The sequence below is a fragment of the Siniperca chuatsi genome, linkage group LG7, assembly GCF_020085105.1.
Source record: "Siniperca chuatsi isolate FFG_IHB_CAS linkage group LG7, ASM2008510v1, whole genome shotgun sequence".
NCBI lineage: Eukaryota > Metazoa > Chordata > Actinopteri > Centrarchiformes > Sinipercidae > Siniperca > Siniperca chuatsi.
The window spans coordinates 30196091-30222488 of NC_058048.1; the positions used below are offsets into that span (position 1 = coordinate 30196091).

General features: G+C 41.9%; 1 protein-coding gene and 1 long non-coding RNA gene across 2 annotated transcripts in view; one reads left to right on the forward strand and one right to left on the reverse strand.

Annotated features, from left to right (window-relative positions):
• The window catches only part of si:ch211-137a8.4 (apolipoprotein B receptor), a 35794-nt gene extending 9858 nt beyond the window's left edge, over positions 1 to 25936 (reverse strand). The window contains exon 1 of the mRNA XM_044201721.1: positions 25772 to 25936. The gene's annotated coding sequence lies outside the window, so the exon portion shown is untranslated. The remainder of the gene's footprint in view (positions 1 to 25771) is intronic.
• LOC122878655 lies at positions 1349 to 14280 on the forward strand. The gene is made up of 3 exons (XR_006378517.1): positions 1349 to 8001; positions 8042 to 10896; positions 12055 to 14280. It is a non-coding gene; the product is annotated as an uncharacterized LOC122878655 (long non-coding RNA).
• Positions 25937 to 26398: the final 462 nt, after the last annotated feature.

Consider the following 26398-nt stretch of genomic DNA (forward strand, 5'->3'; position numbering starts at 1 on the left):
AGCTGGTGTTTCAAAACCAGATGATTGCTTTCAACAGCCCTGAGTTGGTATTTGTCCAGATATTTAAAATCGCTTTCTATGTGACAGTCCCATCCAGCTCAGATTCGTTATTTAAGCAACATGATGATGTTGAATGTTGTATCCAAATCCAGAAATTCTAATTGAAAACTATCAACCACACTTAAAAGTACTGAAGGGATTTAATATTGCACGTCCATAAAGATGACTTACGAGAAACAAATTAAAAACAGACTGGTCAGACTTGAGATATCTTGAGTTTTAGTTCCTGGTATGGGCCAAGCTCTAAAACTACTGGATCCTACATTTCCAATAATGCAAATTTGAGACGAGCATCTTTCGTTAGAATATCCATGCCTGGTATACGCCCTCAAAACACCCACATCTTTTAAACTTTGTAAGATTTCGGTTGAATATTTGTAGCCCAAGCTGAGGACTGATAACTCTGATGAAATCACTATGACATCATCAGGATTAATTTCCCAGACTTGACAAAGATCCTCTAAAGCCTCAGAAGATATTATATGATTGTCTCAGTACTCAGTAGTGGAGTGCCCCTAAATATTGAATTACAAGTGTTTGGGGAAAAATGTAAAAGTTTAGGTATTCTGCACTACACTAAATGCCAAAATGACAAATATAACTTTAGTACAATGTGGTTAAAATCACAAAAGTCTAAGATGACTGTGCTTTAACGTGTTCACACTGCTGCCAACAGGAAGGGACTCTGAATGTAAAACCTACAGAACTCACAAAACAAAACTAGTATCAATATTATTAGCAACAGTCTTTATATGACCACCGCTTAAATAACGTAATACGCTTTCTCAGTTTCTGATTGTTTTGAGGAAAACAGTCTACGAACCACAAAAGTGTCTTAAAGGATAAGTCTGGTGTTATTCCATATTTTTCTTATTGTCATCCAATCCTATGAAAAGACCAAAACCAACAGCGTGTTAGTTCGTCTCTTCATGACATTCCTACCCTGTCTGTGGCTCTCAGCTCCGAGCCCATTGGTTCCTACTGAAGACGTAAATCTTTAAAAACACCTCACAAATATATTTTATTTAAATTTTTTAAAAAGGCTCAGTAATTTCAGCAGGGAACTGTACTTTTTAGCAAACGTTACTCAAACAGGAGGAAACAGTGCATTTGTTGGGGACTATTTCCAGTGGCGGATGAATCCACATGTGGTGCTGTAGTGAGTGTTTGGGGCAGCAGGACGCTGTGTGTGGGACTGAGTCAGAATAAACTACAGTGTGTGCGTTCATGGTGATGAAGGAACATGTCACCCAGTGCAACAGTGCGGCTCACTGATGTGTTTTAATAGTTTTTGGACAACAACAGAGTTCTGCAGCTCAGAGGAAGACGATATGTCTGACTTTGGATACATACATAATACTTGTTAGCACGATCAATTCATTGCTGGTTTTTGTCTTTCTTGGGATTTGTTGATGATAAGAAAAAATGCAGAATATCACCAAACCTTTAAACACTGCTTGGTTGTAACACCTTTGGAGAATTTAATGAATGAATCAGCAGATCAATGAATCTGTGAGTCACACGCTGATGTGGAGTAACCGCCTTTCAGCTGTGAGAAACTGGAGAGTCCAGACGTTTAGTGAACACATTCTCACAGGAGATGGTGAAAGTGTGAGTCAGACTGAAGGAGGCAGAGAGATGCAGACAGAGAGGCACTCAGGTGGAGAAACAATCACACAGGGGAGATGGAGGGGCGAGCGAGGAAAACAGTCAGACAGACAGAGAGAGAGAGGTGTAAACACATACATCACATGCTCCAGATAATCTCACTATGTTGTTGCCACAACTGACAGACTGACCAACTGGATGGCTTACTGGTTGCTGCCATATTGGCTCGCTGGCTATACTGGCTGCCTTACTGTCTGGGAGATGGGATGGCTGACTGACTTACTGACGGATTGGATGGCTTACTCCCATTATCTCTTGATGACTGACAAGCTAGCTGTCTGGCTGGATCATTTACTGACTGATACACTGACAGACTGGCTGGCTGGCTGGTTAGTTTGCTCAGTGACTGTTTGAACAGTACGGCCATGTTCAGACAGACATCACCCTTGCATGAAAAAACGCAACCCCTTCGCTCATTTCGATGAGATCACTGTGTTGGCACAGCGAGGTAACTAACATACGCAGAGGGCTCCGGTAAAAAACACACGGTCGTCCGTCCAAAAAATTGAACCTGGCTCAACTTTTGCCGCAAAGCAATAAAGCGCCATCCGGCAGGGCGCTGCATTGGCCAATCAAATGCACACTAGCACACATATCTACTGTTTAATTTGCACTTGTCGAGATGGGGGACAGAATGAACATCGCCATGAAAACTTTCCAGAGTTGCACAATCCTGTATCATAGTATATAAAGCAATGAGCAGTGTTTTGGCGTCTGAAAAACCTGCAAACTCATGAATCTATTACTCAAACCGGAAACACATCCATACCAACGCATGCATTTTTTAAAAACAGGGCTGTTTTTGGTTTAAACGGCCGATAAACTTGACCATCAGGACGATTGACTTCTTTGCTCTCTAGCTGATTGTTGGTCACGCAGTTCAAAGGGGCAACTGGCTTGCTGATTGGTCAACTTGTTGACTTGAGGCAGGGTCAGACTCGCCACTGTAAGCAGACACCAAGTTTTTGCCAACTTGTTGCTGAATAGGGGCATGTTTTATTACCTTTATGGCAAGCAAATTACTTGGAACACGTGACTACTCTATCTCTTGCTATTTTTCCTGTTGCATGAGTGGCCAGTGGCCTCCTCCTCCTGCCTCAGTGCTGCAGCGTCTCTTGTTTACTGCTCTGAGCTTTAAATTGCTGGTAGCCTGTTACCTCTGATGCACTCTGCCTGGTAGTAGCCTAAGGATAGTAATGGTCACCTCTACCTAGCACACAGAAACAGCAACACACTCTTACTATCAGGCGGTATTAGAATCAAAGTGTTATTCCGCAGGTGCAAAACAATATACACAAATTAGTCTCAGTGACACAGACGCAAAGGCTAGCGGCAACACCGCTGATTTCAACAGTGAGCTAGTCAAAAATTGGGTGATTTAAGGGTGCTCTTTATAAAGACTTTAGAGTGATTTATTTAAACAAATTAGACCAGTAGTGGGATAAAATGTGCAATGAACTATGGCTTCAAACTTCTTTCCATGAATATGTATGCAAGTTCTTAACCCATCCAAGCCGACTGCAAAAAGTCTATTTAAGTCTCGTTGCGGACTGGATGAATTGTGAATTTGAATAGCTCTAGTCAATCACAGTCTTCCTGGGAACGCGCCTGTTTGGCACCGGTTTGCTCCAACCAAAAGTGCTTGTCCGACTGTCTAACAACGTCTGAAACTGTCCAACTGTAACTTTCCCCAACAGACAATCCGACAATCACGCCCACTTTATGCAGTGATTAATCGATTAATTGAATAGCGATACACTGAAGAATAAAAATCCTCAACATTGCAGCTTTAAACAGATGTTATAGTATTAATAAATGTGAGTTTCTGCTGGATTCTACCCAGCTGTTTGAGGCACGTTCAGCCACACGAGACAGAATCCACCATGGCTGTCTTTGTTTCAGTTTTTCTTTATTTTGGGGTGACTTTTTTTCCTCTGGTGGGTGATTATGCTGCAGCAGCAGAGGAGCATTAGTGTGTTGGATGGTGGATGTGAGGCTGAAGCCCCGAGGTGTTGGAACAGCATCAGACAGAGGAGGACGACAAAATGGAGGGTGGGTGGGATGGGAGGAAGAAGAGGGGGAGTGGTACAGACATGGGCTAATTGTGAATCGTCTCTCTGTTTCGATTTGTCTGTCTCTGCCTTTCATTCTTCACCTCCGTCTTGTCTGTCTGTCTGGTTTTTCCTCTTCTGTCTGTCTCTCTTTTCTTTCTATTTTTCCGTCTCTTTCTGTCTCCATCTCTTTTTTGCTTGTCTTGCTTTTACTCGTCTGCCTCGTTTACCTCTGTCTTTCTCTGCCTCATTTGACCTCCCTTTTTTGTCTCTCCTCCCAGCTGTATCTCTGCCTCTTTTACTTTTATTCCTATAGCTGTCTTTCTTTTCTTTTCTCTTTTTTGTCTTTTTGTCTCTGCCTTTCTTTCATTCTATGTTGTCTTTCTGTCTCTCTTTCACTTTAATTCTCTCCTTCATCTTCCCTCTTTCTGTCTTGTTTTCTGTCTCCCTATTGTTCTATTTGCTCTTTTTCTTTTCTCCCTCTCATCTTTTTTGTCTTCACGTCTTTTGCATTGTCTTCTGTTTTGCATTTGTTCTCTTATTCACCTTCCTCTTCTATGTTTCTGTATCTCTCGCTACTTGTGTTTCTCAATCTTTTTCTTCGTGTCAGTTTTTACCTCTCTTTTTGTCTGTCAGTCTTGATGTTTATGACCTTTCTGTCGTCTGACTCTCTTTAGTTTACTTTTTTAAAATCATTATAACAGAGAGCAAAGACCAAGCAAATGTTTCCATAACCAAATTACAAAGTCAAATTTTAAAAAGAAAATCAAGGACACACTGTGTCATTGATGTTAAACAGGTTGAAACCAGGTCCAGTCGATCTGCAGTCCTGCAGTTCCAGTCCAACCTGCTGCACCTACAGGCAAGGACATTAACAGCTGCTGCAGTTTTAACACTTACGCCACCTGCAGGCATTGAGTGTTACAGCTGTGTATGAGAATTAATATTTTACTAGTTAAAACTGTAAAAAATCAGGTTTGTTAACTGAAGAGTACTTTCTGCTGAATACAGAGAGAATCATGTCATCTTTCATCTGGGATACCCATATTTTATTTGATCTGTTGGATACTAAGCCGCGTTTCCTGCCTTATTACTTGAACCTTTGAACATAATCATAATCATAATCCCTCGTCTCTTATGAAAGACAACTCTACTCTTTATTACTGTTTACTATCAAAAATTGCGTTAGTCTTATAGATACTGAACCAAATTTACAGAAGCACAAACATGGCAAAAAATGTCAGATTTTTTTCTCTCCTCTTTTTAAAATTTTTTAAAGTTTCTTCTTTTGAATGCATTGATTGTTGTAGTAATATTGGGACCTTAAATGGTTTACACAGATGAAACCATGTGGCTTTGTGCTTTCAAACTATGTAGTTTGTCAAAGTTAAGTGAAGATTCAACAGGATACCATCCAAAATAACATTATGAGCTCCTTTCCTACCTTTATTTGGGCAGCTGTGTGTTAAATAATGCTTGTTTCATTAATGTTTAGACAGAGAAATAAAAATCAATCAATTTCCAAAATCTTCAGAAGCTAACATCTGATGGTTAACCCCCAGTTCACACATGGGATTACAAAGGAAAAGAAAGAAGCAGCAGGATGTCAGTCACTATGGAAGACTGCTAAGGAGGCAGATGCTAAGCGTCAAAGAGCAGTGCAATGACTGGGAGTTGAGAAAGTTTCTGCAAAAGTTTTTCTGTCGTGAGAGTTCACGTACTGGAAAAACGGCATTTACATTTCTTCCAAAACATAGTAGGCACAACTATTTACTACTCTATACACATAATTTTTTGGAATAATTTCAATATTTTATTTTAGCTTACAGGTGGCACATGGCATAAGTGCAAAACCTCAAAGACAACCACAAAGTAAGAAATTGTCTGCAGGTGGAAACATCGACATCGTGTCCGCTGCTGCTGTTACATTGCTTTCCTGTAGTTGTCGCAGGTTTGCATGTCTAGAGACTGAACAGCTCCCTCTGGTGGAGAATCTGCAGCTTGATAAGCGTAAATGAGTTACGAGCCAGTACACGTACACATCTAAACCTCGGAATCTGGACCAAACCTTCCTCTACAATCTATCATTCCACTACATTAGACAGGTAATAATATCTTGTCAGTCACCTGTCTTCACAGATTTACTCTGTTTATATTAGAAGGTTTTTTAAGTTTTTGAGGCAACTGATGCAGATAACTTTGTCATTATGTGAGGGCTTTCGGTGCCTCCTGGGTGCATCTCCAGCTGCATGTGTTTTCACTCACTGTGATGATAATCCCCCAGTTAATGCAGCTATAATGAGGGTCAATGGGGAGGCGGCGGAGTGGCCAATCACTGTTTCCCTCTTCACACTGTGATAATAGCCTTCCTCTTCACACCTTCCTGCTATCAACATGGACTCCTCAACCATTGCATTCACACACAAACACACAGCTTTGGTTCCTCAGTTTATCCCTTTATGGTGCAGGATCTTCTGGGCCTGAATATGGAGACGGGCAGATGCAGTGCGTTGTGCATTGTGTGAAAGTGAGACGTGGCCTGTTAAAAAGCAGAATGTGTGTGTTTTTACTGCATTAAGATGTAATCAGACACAGCAAACAGCTATAGTCAGATCTGTTTAGGTGGCTGTTAAGGTTTCATGCTGCTTAGATAAAAGTCAGGAGGAAGTTGATGTGTCTGGTGATTTTAATGGCCGACAGAACAAATTCTTACTTCTTAAAATAAGTCATTTGCACCCTTGTCTTACAAATAACTCCCTCAAATTACAATTTCATACACTCAATATTTAATTTCTTCAGTTTAGTAAGTCATACCCTTGAATTACTTAATTTCTTCCCTCAAGTTAAGAATTTCTACACTTTAAATACTAAATTTTGGCCTCAGTTTGTTTAATCTGGACCCTCCCTATTCTCATTGTAAATCATGTACAAATTATCAGTATCAGGGAATGTGTATGCATGAATAAAACCAGATAACAAAAAAAGTATACCGAGTACACAAATTTCGAATTTTCCCAGCCATACCTGCTAGGCTCTGTAGATTTTCAATTGACATTTTTGCATGTAGTGCTTCTAAATAAAATCTGATGCTGGGCTGTTTAAGACACGTACTGTGCGTACCTGGAAAGCAACCGAGTGTACAATAAAGTTTTCCCTGCTGCTAAAGAGGATCCGAGGATTTTCTACTTTTCCTTATTTTTTACGTGGTCTCACCTGCTGACGTTGTCGTTCTACATGTTGTTGTAGTAATGTTGTTTGCTTTTACATTTTTTTTTTTTTACTGCAAACCAATTTACTGTTAATTAAGTTTTGAATTGAAGTGAATTGCTGCCAGTGTTTAAGTGCTGCCTGTGAAGCAAAATGTCTGACACATCAAGAGCAACCGCAAGTCACATTTCCCGGAAAAAGTGCTGCTCAGGAGAGAGTTTTCACTCATTTCAGTCCAAAATGACAATCACCAGTTTCAGTGTCAGTGTGACGGTGACGCACAGAGCTTCGACAGAGTTTGCACACACAATGGCAAAACTTTGTCCTAAACAGAATATACTGAAATACTGAGCAGTAACTATCAGGTAAATACTATTAACTCCCACAATAAATCATTTAAAACTCTGTACACAAATCAAACGATACAATGAGTTTAAATTTATACAAAAGAACACAGAGCATTATCAATCCGTTTTTTTTCAGGTTCTTATATTGATGTACAACATTTAGGGGATTGATCTTAGTGAAGTGTTTTACTGTCAAGGTCATCCTCATGCTTTAATTTAACTTGATCACGAAACATGTATATAATTATTGAGCCCAGAAAGTATGTCAAAGTATGACAAAAATCTATATTTAAAACATACTTACAAATAATAAACTATATTTGTAAAGGGATTGGATGATTTCAACCTTTTGAAGTCTTTGATTTAAAGTGGTCCATATTTTTACTCACACTGCACATTGCTGCAGCGCCTCTTGTCTCGAACGCTCTGTTTTAGCTACAGAGTGAGGCATCTCACTTCTATTCAATCTTTGTTGGGAGTTGCACATGCACAGTACCTAGGTAAGAACTACTAGCCAATCAGAAGCAGAGTAGGGTGGGTCCTGACGAGCAAGGTAGTGTGATCCAAAACAAAGCGCTTCAGCCGGTAACTATGGCTTCGGTTCAGCTGTACATGTTCCAACAACCCGAACAAGCTTCACAACCGAGACTGAAGCGAGACCTTTCACAGTGGTAAGTTATTCATTTGTAACTAATTTATCTTTCATAGGTAACGTTTTAACTGTGCACAGTCTCTACATCACAGTAACAACTTTACTGACTGCCTGGAGGGTATCTAACGTTATGTTAATGTCATATTTAGTTGTACTTGTTACATAATGACGTTAGGGAAGTAAAGGCTGGACGACAATCGAGCTGTTTTCAGGCAGTTCAGGAGCAGTGTTTTCTGTGGGAGAGGGTAACTCCCTTTGGGGTGGACTTTGGGCTTTTTCACTTTGCAAACTTCTTACATGCACAAAAAAGATATATAGCAAAATAAAGGAAAGGGAAAAAGCCAAAAGGCATAATATGAACACTTTTTTCATGTTATAATGACACTGAAAAAGTCTTAATGTATGAAAATACCACTGAAGGTGACATTTCAGGTGATATATGGAGTTGTACTTTCGAAAAACTGAGCCGTGAACACCAAGAGTCTGTGATTTTGTCATTTTGTGATAAAAACCATCAGTCACATTAAATGAAACCAGGCCTGCAGGAAAACTCCAATCCAGTCAAAGTGTTCACACGTCACGAAGCTGTCGGAGTTACAGTGATAAAAAGCTGGTAGACATTCAGCCTCTCGCTCCAGGACACGGCAGCGGGACAGAGTAGCTGCTGTGGGAATTGAACCTGTGACCTCTTAGACGGGGGCTAAGTGGAGCGGAGACCGTGTCCAGACTGAGACAAGAGCGAATCGTATTCATTTGTACGGTTTACAAACCGACCAGCCTTTAATCAGGTCGTTCACAGCTCCCGCACAGCGATTCTGTGAAAGATCACACCAGAGAGACGATGTGAACAGCGAAATGGAAATGTTTCCCAGGACCACAGCGTTTAATCAGCATGATACGCTAAATATGACAAAATCTGACTCTAATGTGACACATTGGAGGAAACTGTTGTTCACTAAATGTACTTAATTTGTACAGAAAATTGATGTTAAGACAAAATGCATTTAAACTCAGTTAAAAACTCAATTACCAATGTTGATGAAATAGGTTTTAAGATTTGTTTAATTCATTTCCAACTCCAACATCCAATTTCCAACAGGTTTAACAATATTATGGATGCAGTATCTACATAATTTTGGAATCCATGCTAGTTATTGTGTGTGGCAGGGCTCTTAGTTGCCTAAATGTAACCATACCATGAAGTCCTCAGTATGCTTCAAATGAAGTGCTCATCAGATCATCTAAAAGGTTCAGGATGCTCCAGATGTGCTAGTTGTTGTCTGAACACATTTAAATGCAAAAACAGAAATAAGAGTATAAACTTTCTGGGCATGTTATGTTATCCGGCATTGGAAATTGTAACCTGCATGGACAATCTCTCTGATGTACAGAAGCTGGATGCCAACAGGCAGGCTCTATTTCAGAATGAAAATGTCTAGCTTAATGTATATTTTCAGCAGTCCAACAACACACATTTCTACTGCAAATAACTAAATGAAGACCTGGAAAGGTCTTAAATTTTAGACTCTGCAGACCTTTGTAGGATCCTCTTGCCTCTCTGTCTTTGATTTGTTTTTAAAGCCAGTGGGTTTCTCCTTATCGCTAACTTTTTGGGATCATCCATGAAAGCCACTGTACCTTTGAATTGGTGTAATGGATAAATAATATATATATTTTGTGTGGCAAATAATCATGCGCGTTTTGTTGCAACATGATAATTTGTTAATGCAGTAGAGTAGCTGATTGCTTCACAATTAGCCATTATGATTCTTATGAAAACAACAAACTAGTGTACAGTGAGGCTCAGCTGCTGTGGTTTGATTTAATCCAGATTTCTGTCCGGTTGGTCACACTGGAGGAATATAACACAGGCCATCCTGACTCGGGCACAGCGATATCACATTTAACAACAGGGAGACAAACTTCTGCTACTGTTGAACACAAATCCAGCCAAAACATTTTAGTCTTATTTCTTATATTCAGGTTAAATGGAGTCTATTGATGGGGAAAACATCCCTGAAGAAACTGAAACCAAAGCCTCCTTTACTTTCATAGCCACAAAACAAAATCCCAGATCCAAATCACTATAAAAATCAAATCAATTGCTCCTTGGCTCGAGGCCAAACTGTCTGCCAAATTTCATGGAGATCTGTTCAAAAGGTTTTAGAGAAATCCTGCTCTCAGACAGACTAACTGATCCTCCAACAGCTCCTGCTGACATAGTTCACATCAATGGAGATTCTCCACTGGCTGCACAGTTTCATTTGGGGGGATTGAACCTCACATGCAGCAGTGTCACACACATACAGCAGCTGTCTGTGTAATGATATCTCTAGAAATACGTTCTGCACTGTTGCCTTTCTACCTTAAAGCAGCAACAACATTTCATCTCTTTTGTATCTGCTTTCACTGCAAACTGTTCTGGACAAACCAATTTCTTTCCTAATTTATACAAAAATGGTCACTCCGTTGCTCTGAAAACATTGAGATTTATTAGAAGAGCTCATCAAATCGTTGCTTTTGGAGTTCATTTTCCTTCAGCACAGCATATGAAACTTCTGTTAGGCCAATCAAATAATCCCATCCACCCTCCAAACAAATGCCAGCTGAAGGTAAAATGTATGTTTGGAAGATGAATGAAAAACAGAGGCGATATCACTTTGATTGCCTTGATTATCTGATGAAGTCTGATTACATCTTTGTTCTTTGCCTGCTGTAAAATTTGTCCCTACTGGACACCGTACACAGTCTGACTGTGAGCCAATCAGATCAAAGCAAAACAAAGGCTCTGTATCAAATAGGCTCCTGATTGGATGCTCTGCACAAAGCAGCAGCATCTTTTTGATCCAGGAAATGAGTTCCCAATGAACACCAGAAACTGCTTCTACAGAGAAATTACCACTGTGAAAAGGTGCGGTGGCGATGTTTGGTAGAAACATTTTTATTTAGAAATTATTCTTGGTTGTTGTTGTTGTTGGTTGGCAGTTGAGCCAAGAGGTTGATTATAGACACTTCCTGTAGTCTGGCTTTGGCATTGAGCACAAACCCTCTGCTCTAAAGTGAACTTGAAATCTGTCCGGGTTGGTGAAGCAGTTACCTAAAGATTAATTTTAGCAGTTGAATGAGTTTGTGCGTGGTTAGCTTCAGGTTTTCATCATGGTTTGATAAATGGACATGTTGTTATGACCTGTTGGTTGAACCTGCACTGTTGGAGCTGATGGTTAATATCTCGTCCTATTAGCTCCTCTGACCTCCATGTATTATTGTTAAAGATGTGATAATATTTATCTACGTCAATCACAGAATTAAGCTACTGTTTTTTTCATAGGTAGATATTAGCTGAATGTTTGTTATCCTCACAGTCTCTTTGAGGGCTGCAACTAACAATTATGTTCATTATCACTAATCTGAAACTTATTTTTTCAATGAATCATTCAGTTTCTAATATTAGTCCTGAAATGATTAGTTTATTTATTGATTAGTAGATCAACAGAATATTAATTGCCAACAATTTTGATAATTGACTAATCATATAAGTCATTTATTCAGCCAATTATCTTGCTGCAGCTTCCCCAATGTAAGGATTTGCTGCTTTTCTCTGTTTTATATCATTGCAAACAGATTATTGTTGAGTTTTGGACTGTTGGTCAGACAAAACAAGACATTTGAGGACGTCTCCTTGGCCTCTTGGAAATGTCGATGGCCATTTTGTTTTAGTATTTTTAGTTATTTTGTGGACTAAACAATTCATGGATAATGAGTACAATTGTAGGTTGCAACCCTCTCTATCTGGAAATCGTAAAAATGCGTCCATTGCAAGTTCCTGGAGCTCAATGTGACGTCTTTGGGTGTCTTGTTTTGTCCGAACAACAGTCCAAAACCCAAAGATAATCAGTTTACAATGATACAAAACAGAGAAAAACAGCAAACTTTCACATTAGAGAAGCTGGAACCAGAGAACGTTTGAGATATATGCTTGGTAAGCAATTAATTGGTTATCAAAAAGGTTGTTGATTCAATCTCTGTCAGCTCATCTTATTGGCTCTCTTCTATCCTGCTGCTGTTACAGAACTCAAAATGACTTCACAACCTGCTTCTTCTTTGACCCAAACAAAGATGGCGGCCAGAAACGGAAGCTGCTTCCTCATCTGGTCACATGTTACACACTGGGGCTAAGTAATTTCTACATTTGCTTCCTCCGTCTCATTCTTTGCCACAGATTGCACTTTCTGCACACACTTTTTGTATTTTCATGCGCTGAGTTAATCAGATCTGAGGCATCCAAACTGGACTATGAAACGTTGACATGAAGCGAGGATGAGCGAGCCTGGCATAGTTTGATCTGCCCCTGCAAGCTTCAGCCAGATAAACTGTTGTTGTTGTTGTTTCTGTGGATTAAAGCCTGGTGTGTTCCTGCAGCAGATTGCCCTCGGAGGGAACGGACAGGCCTTTTAGTGTAAAGGTATTAAGCCCAGGTCTAATCCAGAGCTAGGAGAGCAGCCAATTTAAACTGGATTCAGCCCACAGGACGACACATCCCTCAGTCTATCCCTGTCTGTAGTGCCTAGTTTTTGGACGCTCTGTTGCTATCTGAGATTCTCCCTCCATTCGTGTCTTTGTCACTCTTTTATGTCCACAACCAATATATGTAGTTTATACTACATTAAGAATCTGCACACACAGACGTGTTCACATTAGTTTGTCCAGATGTACGGTCTGCTCGGACCCTCATGGCCACGAGCAGATGCCGAAAATATCATTTGGGCGTCACACAGTTTGAGAAAAATCATCAGATCATAGTGACAATGCAAAAGAAGATATTAGCTGCTGTGAAAATCAATATATTGGATCCAAAACTGAGAACATGTATAGAGCTGAATCAGTTAGGTGATAATCGATGAGTTAATTGACAGAATATTAATTTACAACAATGTTGATAATTGGTTATTTTCTTATGTCACTTTTTAACCAAAAATTGACTGATTCCAGCTTCTCAAATATGAACATTAGCTGTTTTTTTCCTATGAGAGTAAACGGAGTATTTTTGGATTGTGGAGGGAAATTGTGATGTTTAATTGAGAAAATAATCGGGAGATTAATCAGTACTGGAAGTCCTTAGTTGTAGTTCTGAACATGTTCTTCGTTTAGTAGTTAAATAAGTTGCTGTGTTGCTGTTATACGGTTACTGCAGATGCCACAGCCCTGTGGAGACTTAACTGTGTGTGTGTGATCTGTTTTTTAATCTACAGTAGTCCTTTTTTTTTTTTTTTTTTACATCTGCCTTGAAGCCACTCGTCTACTTTGCAGCTCTCTAAGCTGAATTGAAGGTTTTTTTATTCGGCGTTGTGCCCTCATTACCATGCAGACCTATATTTTCAAAATACAATTCCCTAATTATCCCTGCTGTCGTAGTTTTGCATCAGGAGCAGGGTTGGGAGGGGGTGCTCTGAAAAGGCTTTCATGTGCAACGCTGTTAGGGTCCATTTATTTTCAACTCAGTTCCTCCACAAAACAAAAATGTTGAGCAAGATTTCTGTGTGCTGGTTCACAGCAGAGTTTGTTCATGATTACTCTGGGAAAGAAAGAAAGACACAGCTTTGCATTTTTGGGAGGATTTTTAAAGAATTTCTGTTTTGATTGAAAAGACCACCATTAAATAATAATAAGCCAGGTCATCCAAGCAATATGCTGTATTGTAATTTTCTTACATGAACAGAAAATAATGATAAGGCATCTGTAGGCCAAAAGGGATACAGCCTGATAAATCATTTGTTTGAGCTTCTTTAAAGGCCAGTCCTGTGTTTGGGCAGTTACTGTATATAATTATTAAACAGTTTGACCTATAGATGGAAAAGTAGATGTTTTAGATGTTATCTACTGCAGTGGTTCCTAAAGTGTGTGCCGCTCATTCCCCTTTTACTAATGTACATTTCTGAGAACATTTCACCATGTAAAAAAAACGAGATGACATTTACATGAACTACACTTTTAGACATGTTAGGGATGGCAATGTCGGCTTGCCGGTCAGTCCATCACTTTGGTCCAGACTGAAATATCTCAACCTCTATCAGATGGAGTGCCATGAAATTTGCGACAGATATTCAAGGTCTCTAGAGGATAAATTCGGATACTTGACTCTACGCCACCAGCAGGTCAAAGCTTTCACTTATTTAGTGAAATATCTTAAGATCTACTAGCTGGAGTGGCACAAACGTTTGTACAGACATTCATGGGCCAAAATTTGTATTTGTCCAATACTTTGGTTTATGACCAAATGCCTGCAAACCTAATGACATTCAGCCTCAGCTGCACTTTGTGTTTAGTGCTAATTAACAAATGTTAGCATGCTAACACGGTAAACTAAGATGGTGAACTTGGTAAACATTATACCTGCTAAACATTAGCATGTTAGCATTGTCATTGTGAGCATGTTAGCATGCTGACATTAGCATTTAGCTCAAAGCAATACAGCCTCACAGAGCCTTAGTCTTGCTATATTGCATTTTTAAACATATCAAAACGGAATAAATATCAAAATAAACATATTAATCCACATACCTCTGCTAAATATGCAGTTATGAAACATTATCATTAACAATATAAAGATTTGTAACTGTAAATAGAGCTCAAGGCCCTCAACACAGTCTGAGACAAATAAACCTGAGCCAGCCAAAATAACTAAACTCAGGAGTAAACAGTGAAAGCTGCTCGGCTTACGGCTTTTCTTGGATAGACGAAGCTAGCTGTCCCACAGGGGGGGGGGGACTCACTATGAAGGAATGCTGTTGTTAAAAACAGTTTGGGAACCACCGGCCTACTGTTTAGCTTTTGAAAGTGACCGCAGGTTCCAGTCCTGTGTTTTGGTGGAGCGTCCTTTTTGTTTTATTTAAATCACAGATTTTACCTTTAACATGCTGGCAGCGCTGCAGGATGATGTAAAGAGACAGCCTGCAAACACCTCCAGCAAAACCCTAAACCTGCAGGCTGTAAGTCCTGCTCTGCAGCTGACCTTTACCTCTGACCTCTGACCTCTGAGAGTAAAAGGTCAAGAGAAAAGAGGATTTTCCTGCAGGGAACAATAAAGTTTCAAATTACATGACACTTGATTTAAGCCTGTTAAATCCATCAGGGGGATCAGGAGAGGCTGCACGCAGAGCGCTCACACAGGTTTACATGTGAAGGAAGATATCTTGTAAACACAGCAGAGCGGCTCAGAGCAGGACAACACATCAACCACACATATTCAGAGCATGAAAAACGAATATGGTTGGGTTTTAATTCTATCAGTCCAGTCCTGGCTGTAGCCTGAAGGAGTAAAAACCAGAACCAGTGTGGTTTCTGCTGCTTTAGTCAACAGGTTTGATGTCATCCTCCAAATGTATCTTTAACTCTCAGCTGCCAGTAAACTGCTAAACTGAGAAACACTCCTACTCAGCCAAAACCACCACTGAATTGTGAATCATAAAATATGTAATTCCACCTATTTTCAGTGTGTTTTCATAAAAGAATAAAGTGAGTGAAACAGTCATAAAAGAGCTGATATACAGGAGTAGACTGATTCAGTCAGCAGCTGATCATGACAGGGGAACAGACTAAGCGGTTTAAAGCAACTATCTGAATCAACTTAAACAGACTGATGGTTGAATGTAAAGCTGTAATTTACCCTCTAGGCTTGTAGTAATGATGCTATAGTTGTGGGAAGAATGGCTAATGTCTTTGGTTTAATGACTATAAATAGTTTTCTGCACAGGAGGTAGAATAAAATGAATCCATTCAGAGCCATCTGCCAAAACTCAAACTGTGCATGTCTTCCTCCTGAATATTCAAATTTTTTATTTTCCAAAAGTTAAAGCAAAATAATTCAGATGTTTTCTAATTGTTCATCCAAATTCCAGCTCAGTTTTGACTGACTAAATCTGTGGGAAAATCTCCAAAACTAAAACGCAGCATTTACAGTTTGAAATTGGCTGGATGACTGGAACTGTGGGCGACTGGAAGCAGCGATGCATCACGGACCCAATACTCCTGCTGCCTGAACCGCCACCATTTTCTGTTTCCAAAGAGCCACCTTAATTCATTCAGTCTTTCTTTCTGTAACCATCCAGTTTGCCCCAAAACTGTCCCACATTATTCAAACTGTAAACAGCTTTACTTCAACCGTCAGTCCTGCTTCATATTAAGTGAACAACTGAGTGAAACACTATGAATGTCTTCCAGGAGAGACTGTCTGAAAATGTAAAATGAACGATATCGCTTCTTCCCTCTCTGCCAGCTGTTCCCTCCAGAGTCCAGTGTGGCCGTTCAGAACAGCTCTTCAGGTTGGACAACACGTTGTACCAACTAGTTCTCAGTGAGCGTAACCCGACCCTTAGGCAACAAAAGCACTTCAGTTAAGCTTCGTTTAATGTTCATACAGAAAACATGTCGTGTCTCAAGTCACTGTTGATTTTTTTTCAGTATTTAATGAAAACCATGATCTTTCCCAAATCTTAACCAAGTGCTGTGAACACCTAAACAGAACCATTTACTTTGGTCGCTATGAATGGATATTGTAGGAAAACAAATGAAATACGTTGTCAGTGAACTTTTGGCAGATGCGCTCAGTATGAACATTTTGTGATTTCCCAGATACGTTAATTAACGTTTCCTCATTAAGTTGATAAAAAACATCATCCAGAAGGCATTACATTTCCTTCAAAATGTGTTTGCCGTTGCAAATCAGTTGTATATTAACGTAATTTATGATCATTAACCTCAAATTTATGCATTCTTAAACCTCAACAACCCAACAAAACTCAACCTGAAGCTTTCATTTTTGTGTCCTCCAACAATCCAACCATACACGCTCCCACCACTAATTCACCATTATCTAAACCTAAGACACCTCAATTAAAATGGACATATTTCCCTACACACTGCATCCTCATCCAGTGTGTACAATAGCAACCCTGCTAATAAAATTCCACTTAAAGTTGATAAACAATAAGACATTTTAAAAAACCTATTTTAAAACACATTACATTTTAAGTCAGGATTACAGTATAAGTTCAGATTTCAACTGAGTTTGGGCTCATCAGATGTTCAGGTTTTCATGTGTGGTTCAAACAGAATCCATGTTCAGGCCCTAAAGTCTCACCAGGCTTCCTCTTGTTCCTACCAATCACCCAACAGCTCATCCACCTCCATCACACTATAGGCATTCCTCACAACAAGCCCCAAGTTTAAAGGGACATTCTGTGTTTTCTTTTTCCCCTCCCTGTCCATAGTGGCATCATTATAAGAGCCTATTATGGCGTTACAGAGGCCGACTCACAGACTAAATGCCTTGTTTCTGTCCGCCATGGGAGCCTTCTATAGAGCCGCAGCTCCCTCCTTCAACAGAGAGGCCCCTTCATCACGCTGCCCTCCTCCTCCTCCTCCTCTCATCCTCCTCGCTCTCTTCTCCCTCAGACACAGACAAGCCTTTATCTGCCCATCATGTGCTCGCTCTCTCTCTTACTCTTTTTTTCTCTAGCCTGACCCTGTTTTCCACAGTGAACAAGCATGCCGGTTAGGATTTGGGGGGGAAACACACACACACACACACACACACGCAGAACGAGGGGGAAAAGGCTGATTTGGAAAGCCAGCTAAATATTTTATCCATGGCCACGCTATCTGTCTGTGTAGCTTAATACCGATTTGATGTTATCTCCTAAGTCTTTCCAGCAGAGGTTTTTTTTTTCATATTTTATTTTCTGGTCACATAATCTCTTCATATCTGCTGTGCAGCATCTAAACTGTACACCGCGTCATCTCGTGGTGCTCAAGCGTGGTCTTTTCGAGCTCTCTGGCTGGCAGACGTGTAGGTTTGTTGGTAAAAACATGGATGGACCGTAACGTCCAGCCAATAAAACAATCACAACAATCAACAAAAATACACCGTAGAGCTGCACCAAACTATTATTTCCAATATCAAAAATGTGTTGTTTATTAATTTTTATGAAGCGATTCATCTTTTGGTCTAAAAAAGATCAGAAAATACTGAAAACTTCCATCACAGTTTCTCAGAGCCCAAGCTGACATCTTCGCAACAGACTAAAACCCAAAGATATTCAGTTTACAGTCATGAGTGTTGTTGCTTTATGAACGACAATAACAATCAATTGATTATCAAAATTCAGACAAAAGTCAGTCAATTAATCAACCAATGATGTCAGCACTAATCAAGTGTATCTCAAGAGATACAGAAGACACAAACGATTCAAGCGCTGTGTACACTGAAACTAATTAGATTGGGAAAAATTTCTGTCAAGCAAAGTGAGTTCACCCTCCACTACATCACTAGTGCATTCATTTTTCCAAATCCTAAGCTTTTCCAAAATGCGCCCTCTTCAACCCGCAGACCCATTATTAAAATATCTTGTGGCTGAGCTTTGTTCTTTCTTTTCGCCTATAGTCAAGTTAGCAAAGTTTCCCGAGAGCCCAACTATGTGAGTCTGAATTACAGGGAAATGTGTACAGAATGACGCACAACACATCGGGAATTTTCAATTTGATGCAGCGGTTCGGCCATAAAAACACTGTGTCTGGGGTTTGGATATTTCAGTCAAGACATGGCTTCACTGACTACTAGAACCTTGTTTTCTTTATCGGTCTAGGTGTTTTTTAGCCCATTAATTACAAATCACGTAACATTACTGCTGGCAATTTTCCACAACATATCCCAATTTAGATTTTTCTAGGTTTGCACACCTTTTCAGGCAGCCAATGGTTTTCTTACAGTTCTATGCAGTGTTAAAAGCAACTTGCAAAGACTTGAAATCTGCTGGAGCTGCATAACTCATCACAGTGAACGCCATCGCGTCAGAATTACAGTTATGTGGTAATGGATCGCAGACTTTCACAATCTGTCTGCATTTACCACACAACAATGGCGTATACAACAACAGCAAACATGATATGAAACTCAAGCTGATTTTCTGAGCATACTGAAAAAAATACTCTCTGTAATGTAAGAAATCAGTCTAAAAAACAATCACATGCTTTGCAGAATGATTGCCAGCAATGCAAAATATGGGTGATTTGGAGTTAAAGGGCTAAACATTCAAAAATATTTATGTGTGACACAAAGATCACCTCTGCAAACAAACAGTTATTACACTTTTGTGAAATAAAACATAAACCTTAAACCAGAGGCGCTGTTTCAGTCATCCAGCAACTGAACTGACCACAAGTCGAGATGCGTTGGTATCCGGGTGGCTGCCACCTCTGCTAAAAAACGTCCTTGGGAAAACTTTGGCATGGTCCTTTAAAAGTTAAATATAAAGAATACTCTGGGTCAACTGAAGCTTATATTTGACCTCACTCATGAGTCCTGTTGTCCCATCAAGAAACTGAGATATTTTATCAGTCAGATTTTTAAAAATGATCTCACATAATAAATCTGCATGGGAATGAGGTGAATTGTTCCTACGTGCTGGTTGTATGCGTTGCACGGGATTTAAAAACCCTCATGATGTGCATGTGATGTGAAAAGAACAGAGGAGGAGGAAATGTACTGTACATTACTGAACAATTTCCTCCTTGTCTTGCCACAGCGGACGCCATCACCTGCCTTATCAGCTCCGTGTTTAGTTTGTCCACAGAACTGTAATGTCTCGCCCATCTTTTCCCTCCAGTTTCTCCTCTTTTTCTTCTAATTTGCCTCCAGTTTTCTCTATTGCTCATCCTCCTCCCGTCCTCCATCTTTGTCCCCTGTCCACTTCCTTTTCCACCTCTTTTACTTTACTCTGCATCAGTCTCTTCTGCTTTTGTTTTTCATGTCCTTTCTCCCTCTTCTCCTCCTCTCTTTTCTTTTCCTCTTATCAGTTTTCACTTTCCTTCATTGTCTCCTCTATTCTCCTTTCACTTGTCCACATTCCTCCCATCCTCCATTTTGTCCCCTCACTGCTTTCCTTTCTTGCCAACTTCACTACTGTCTTCCTTCCCGTTTCCTTGTATTTTGTCTCCCTTTCTCTTTTTAACCTCTTCTATGTTCTTCTCCTCACATCTCCTTCTGCTTCTTTCCTTAATTTGTCTGTTATTTTCTGTCTCTTGTCATGTCTCACTTCTGTTTTATCCTTTAAAATCATTTCATCCATCCTTTGCTTCTCTTCATTCCTCTCCTGTCATGTCCTTCTTTCTTCTCTCCTCTCATCTTCCTGTCATTGTTCTAACATCACACTCTTCTTCTCTTTTTTAATTTGTCTTGCCTGTATCTTATGTCCACTGCATTTCCATCTTTGTCCCCCTACTTCTTTCCTGTCTTCGACTCATGTCCTCTTCTTTCTTTTATCCTTTAACCCTTTTGTTATTTTAACATTGGCTTTACTTCCTCATTGTTTGGGGTCCTTACAGCTTCGGGCTATATAAAAATAATAATAATTGCAGAATCAACGTCCCCTTTTCTTCTGACCTTATAAAATAGAGTATTGAAGCAGTAACCCTTCCCTACGAACTGGGCCTGCACATTTGACGACTGATGGAAATGACCATAAAGCGTTGTTATTGAACCAAACAATGACATGTTTCATGTTTGATTTGTTATGTGGGCTATGCGTGAACAAATATTCCTTTTTGTTTGCCAAAAAGTCACTCACAGACCAAGAAATGAACAGTATCAAGAAAGTAACATCCATACTAGTGATACTTATGTTTGGGGTCAGTAAGACCACAGAGAGGTCGAACTCTCTGCTAGACCGCTTATGGTCAAACTGTTAGAAAACTCCAACAGCAGAAATCCAAATAGACTGATTTCCATCACTGATCCAGAGCAGAGGATGATAGTATGGGGTCACAAGGAATGCGTAATTTTCTGTAGCGGTTTTCTGAAACATGTCATCAGTTCAAAATCACGTTTATAAGCAATTCACATAAAATTAGGAAAAGTCCTCAAATACCAATGTAACTAAATTAATTTACTCAAGTACTGCACTTAAGTACAGTTTTGAAATACTTGTACTTGACTTCTTGTGTTTTATGCTTCTTCATACTTCTACTCCTCATCTCTCTACATTGCAGACAGAAATATTGTACGTTTTACTCCACTACATTTATTTTACAGCTGCTTAGTTAGGCCACTAGTTACTTTTCAGATTAAGATTTTACATACTAAACCTATGATCAGTTTATAAAATAGGATTTATTGTTATAGATGAAACTATAAACATTTCTATGAAGTAGTTCAAAATAGCTCCCCGACCAGCTACAGCTTTAGAAAACAGCTGTCATCTTAATGCATCAGTAATAATGATCAAATCATATATAATAATACAACACTGACAGGGGCCATTGCCGCATAATGAGTACTTTAATTACATTTTGCTCATTATACTTATGTACTTTTACATAAGTAGGATTTTGAATACAGGACTTTCCCCTGCTGCTCTCACTCGACGATGTAAAGTGTGTTTTACGATCTGTTTAGCTTAATATTTCTCCTGTGGCCTCATCTCTTCTTCCGTTCAGTCTTTCCCACTCGGTAATGCTCTTCTTTAATCATCCCTATTTAGCATTTATAAGCAGTACATAAGCATGTAATACATGGTTTATAACAGGCTGCTGTGTAAACAGATAGTGAACGCACAGTTGTGATGATATAAAATATGTCTTCATAGGATTAGAAGTTAGAATTGTTGACAAATACTAGATTAACACACAAATGAGCTTTTATCTGCTTACAACTACATTAAAACCTCATATTGGCCTATATATATATATATATATATATATATATATATATATATATATATATATATATATATATATATATATATATTATATGAATGCTAAAAACTTTCCCGTCATTTGTCTCCTGTAGTTTGTTCACCCTCCTCCATCTTTGTCCCTTTATTTCTTTCCTTTCTTCCACTGATCCACTCCTTTCCTACTGTCTTACTTTTAATTCATCTCCTCCCATTTATTTTATTTTCTCCTTTACTCCCCGTCTTTCCTCCTCTCCTCTCCTCTCCTCTCCTCTCCTCTACCTCTCCTCTCCTCTACCTCTCCTCTCCTCCTCCTCTCCTCTCCTCTCCTCTCCTCTACCTCTCCTCTCCTCTACCTCTCCTCTCCTCCTCCCCTCCTCTCCTCCTCCTCTCCCCCTCTCTCCTCTCCTCTCCTCTACCTCTCCTCCTCTCCTCCCCTCCTCTCCTCCCCTCCTCTCCTCCTCTTCCTCTCCTCCTCCTCCTCCTCCTCCTCCTCCCCCTCTCCTCTCCTCTCCTCTCCTCTACCTCCCCTCCTCTCCTCCTCTTCCTCTCCTCTCCTCTACCTCTCCTCTCCTCCCCTCCTCTCCTCTTCCTCTCCTCTCCTCTACCTCTCCTCCTCTCCTCCCCTCCTCTCCTCTCCTCTCCTCTCCTCTACATCTCCTCTCCTCCCCTCTTCTCCTCTTCCTCTCCTCTCCCTCTCCTCTCCTCTCCCTCTCCTCTCCTCTCCCCTCTCTCTCTCCTCCCTCCCCTCTCCTCTCCCCCCTCCTCTCCTCTCCTCCTCTCCTAACCTCCCCTCCTCTACCTCTCCTCCCCTCTCCTCTCCTCTCCTCTCCTCTCCCCTCTCTCCTCTGCTCTCCCCCCTCCTCTCTCTCTCCTCTCCCCCTCTCCTCTCCCCCTCCTCTCCTCTACCTCTCCTCCTCTCCTCTCCTCTCCCTCCTCCTCTCCTCTCCTCTCCCCTCCTCTCCTCTCCCCCTCTCCTCTCCTCTCCTCTCCTCTCCTCCTCTCCTCTCCTCTCCCCTCTCCTCTCCTCTCTCCTCTCCTCTCCTCTCCTCCTCCTCTCCTCTCCTCTCCTCTCCTCTCTCCTCTCCTCTCCTCTCCTCTCCTCTCCTCCTCTCCCCTCTCCTCTCCTCTCCTCCTCTCTCTCCTCTCCTCCTCCTCCTCTCCTCTCCCTCTCTCCTCCTCCTCTCTCTCCTCCTCCTCTCCCTCCTCTCCCCCTCCTCTCCTCTCCTCTCTCTCCTCTCCTCTCCTCTCTCCTCTCCTCTCCTCTCCTCCTCTCTCTCTCCTCTCCTCCTCCTCTCCTCTCCTCTCCTCTCCCTCCTCCCTCCTCTCCTCTCCCTCCTCTCTCCTCTCTCTCCTCCTCTCTCTCTCCCCTCCTCTCTCCTCTCCTCTCCTCCTCTCCTCTCCTCTCCTCTCTCCTCCTCCTCCTCTCTCCTCTCCTCTCCTCTCCTCTCCTCCTCTCTCTCCTCTCCTCTCCCCTCCTCCTCCTCTCCCCCTCTCCTCTCCTCTCCTCTCCTCTCTCTCCTCCTCTCTCCTCTCCTCTCCTCTCTCTCTCTCTCCTCTCTCTCTCCTCTCCTCTCCTCTCCCCTCTCCTCTCCTCTCTCTCTCCTCTCCTCTCCTCCTCTCTCTCCTCCTCCTCCTCTCCTCTCCTCCTCTCCTCTCCTCTCCTCTCCTCTCTCCCCTCTCCTCTCTCTCTCCTCTCCCTCCTCTCCTCTCTCCTCTCCTCCCCTCCTCTCCTCCTCTCTCTCTCCTCTCCTCTCCTCCTCTCCTCTCTCCTCTCCTCCTCCCTCTCCTCCCTCCTCCTCTCTCTCTCTCCTCTCTCCCCTCCCTCTCCCTCTCCTCCTCCTCTCTCCTCCCCTCTCCCCCTCTCCTCCTCCTTTTGTTATGTTAAGTGTTACCGCTGCTTGTGAGTGCGAGACACACACAGAGACGCTTTTAAAGGAGAGAAGAGCGCTCGAGCTCTTCTTCTTCTTCTTCTTCATCTTTTTTTTTTTTTTTTTACATCCGTCAAGGCTCCGACAGCGTGTACGCGCCGCGGACATGGAACACAATTCTAATGAGAGGGAGGGATGCGCGTTCCCGAGGCTGAGGGGGAGGAGGAGGAGGAGGGGGGAGGAAGCCAGTCAGCCATCCAGCCGCGCGCGCATGCTCGAGACAGCAGGTGCCCGAGCCCCCGTTGAAGAAAAAAAAAACTAATTTGCATTGCTAATGAGCTCCTCTGAGCCTCCTCCCCCTCCATTTTGGGGGGCAAAAAAGCTCCTAATATGGCGACATGTTTTTATGCGTGTTTTCCTTCTCCCCTCCTTCCAAAGACACAAAAAAGATCAAAGGCAAAACATCTTTGGTGATATTATGGTTACTAAAGGACATTTCGCAGCAACAATGCAAAGCCCTGTTGATGGAGGCTGTTATAGAAATATCACAGGAGAAATATAAACATGAAGCATGAAGGTCACTAGACTTTACTGTTGACCAGACCCACTGTAGACACACTTTAAATACCTGTAGCAATATTATGCACACCATAAAGAGGCTCTCAGTTATGGAAATGTTTGTGAGGCGATCATTTGGGTTAATGGGCCGACTGAAACGCGTTTAGCATCAGATTCACACAGGGAACAATAGACTGAGGGGGAGAGTCACACTCACACTGCACATGGACATGCCAGGAGCCTTCAGTGATCAATTACTCGGCCAATCGAGAGCTACTAATAACGACCAATGGTGATAAAAGAGCAACGAGTGAAGAGGTTCACGGAGGGCTTCGCCATCATCATCATCATCATCATCAACAACAACAGTGTGAGGGGCTCACAGTGAATTCCTCATTGAGCAAAACAAGTGAAGCGCCAAATCCCCAACAAGCAGCCCACTTGTCTATTGTGGGGGGAGAGAGGGGGGAGAAAAGAGGCTGGCGTACTCCTCCCTCCAAACCTCCAACCACCTTATAGAAAAGATACTGCAGCAGATCGTAATGATGAGGAGGAATTGGTAGTTTAATTGCAGAAAGAGCCCTGTTTCCCTGCGCGCTGCCCTCCTTCACTGCGCCCTCACGGACGCCTGGCTGTGATTTCAGTCAGTCAGTCTGTCGCCATGTGCGTGCGTTATTACACGCGCTTCATCGAAAATGGCTGAGAGACCCCCCCCCCCTCTCAGTGTCTCATTCTCTCTCTCTCTTTCTGCGCGCGCACTGTATAATATTCTCGGGTTTATTATTGCACTGTTGTTGTTGTTGTTGTTATTGTTGTCGCGGCGCATAAACAACTTCATACGTTATTATTCTCCAGACTGCACGCGCTGAAAACACGCACACACACACGACCAGATGACAGACACGCATGTCAGATGCACGGCGGCAGGTTCAACATCTGACCGTATATGTCTGCCCCCCTAAAGTATGGACATGCAGAGCAGCTGTAGGTGCATCCCTGCAGGAATATTATGCCGGCTCCATATGAGATTAAAAATGTCACAAAGCTCCCCGCTGAGCCCCACATGACCGTTATAACATAAACTCGCCTCTGTTGCTCCATAAGAAGAAACGGCGCACTCACGCACAGCCCAGCAACCCAGACCCGAGCCAGTCTGTGGGACTGACCCGAGCTATTAAATCACAAACTGACATATTTCTATTTTTTCTATTTCCCCCCCCAGTTGCTTCCAGAAGCGGTCGGATCGGTTTCGGGGCACACCGCGCGCAGCGTCGCCAAACAACAGCCCCGTTCATTGTCCCCCTCCGCCGCCACTCTCTCTGTCTCCTCGCGCACACCGGAGAAACCCCGACCACGACCAAAAACAAGCCCCTCTTGCACGAGGCCCCCCAGTCAGCATACCCACACCGCTCCTCCTCCTACTACCAGGTTAATTTGTCCGTTAACGGCTAATGACCCGCCGGCTAATCGCCATTAAACCACTCCCGCGACCTGTAGCCTCAAACTGCAATGGACGGGGCAAATAAAACGTTTAATTTAAGAGGTGAGAAAAACATAAATCAAATGCAGAGATGAATGCAAACGGTAGAGATGGTGAGAGCAGAGAATAGATAAATAAATGAGCCAAACAAACCTCCTTTTCGTGCGCGTAAATCCGTTTCCAAGCGCGTGGAGAGAAAGGTAATAAGCTTGTTGTGTTGGACGGGAAAAGACGCTGCCGGGGCTAAATCCTACCAGCCATCCTCTCTCTCTCTCTCTCTCTCTCTCTCTCTCTCTACGTCTGTGTCTAGGTCTCTCGCTCACTGTCTGTCTGTCTCTCTCTCTCTCTCTCTCTCTCTCTCTCTCTTTCTCAATGTGTTTCTTTCTCTCAGCCAATTGTGTGAGATGGAATTGGCGCGAGGGGTCGCGCAACGGGACGTAGGCAGGTCCCACACGCGCGCCGCACACACACACACACACATACTCACACGCACAGGACGCCTTCTACTTCGCTCACTCCTCTATGGTTGCCCCTAGCAACTATGAAGAACACCACCAGCCCCGCCCCTCGCCAGACACCCCCCCCCCCCCCAAAATTTCAACCCCCCCGAGTTAAGAGGGTTTAGAGAAAAATTATCTTCTTGGGGGTTAATTTGCTCGCGAGAACGTGATGCGCACGAGCTTTTCATATGCCCTCAAAAAAGAGGGGATCAGAGAGAGAGAGATGAGCGAGAGACATAGACAAACAGAGGGAGAGAGAGAGAGTCAGCACTAGTCTGGG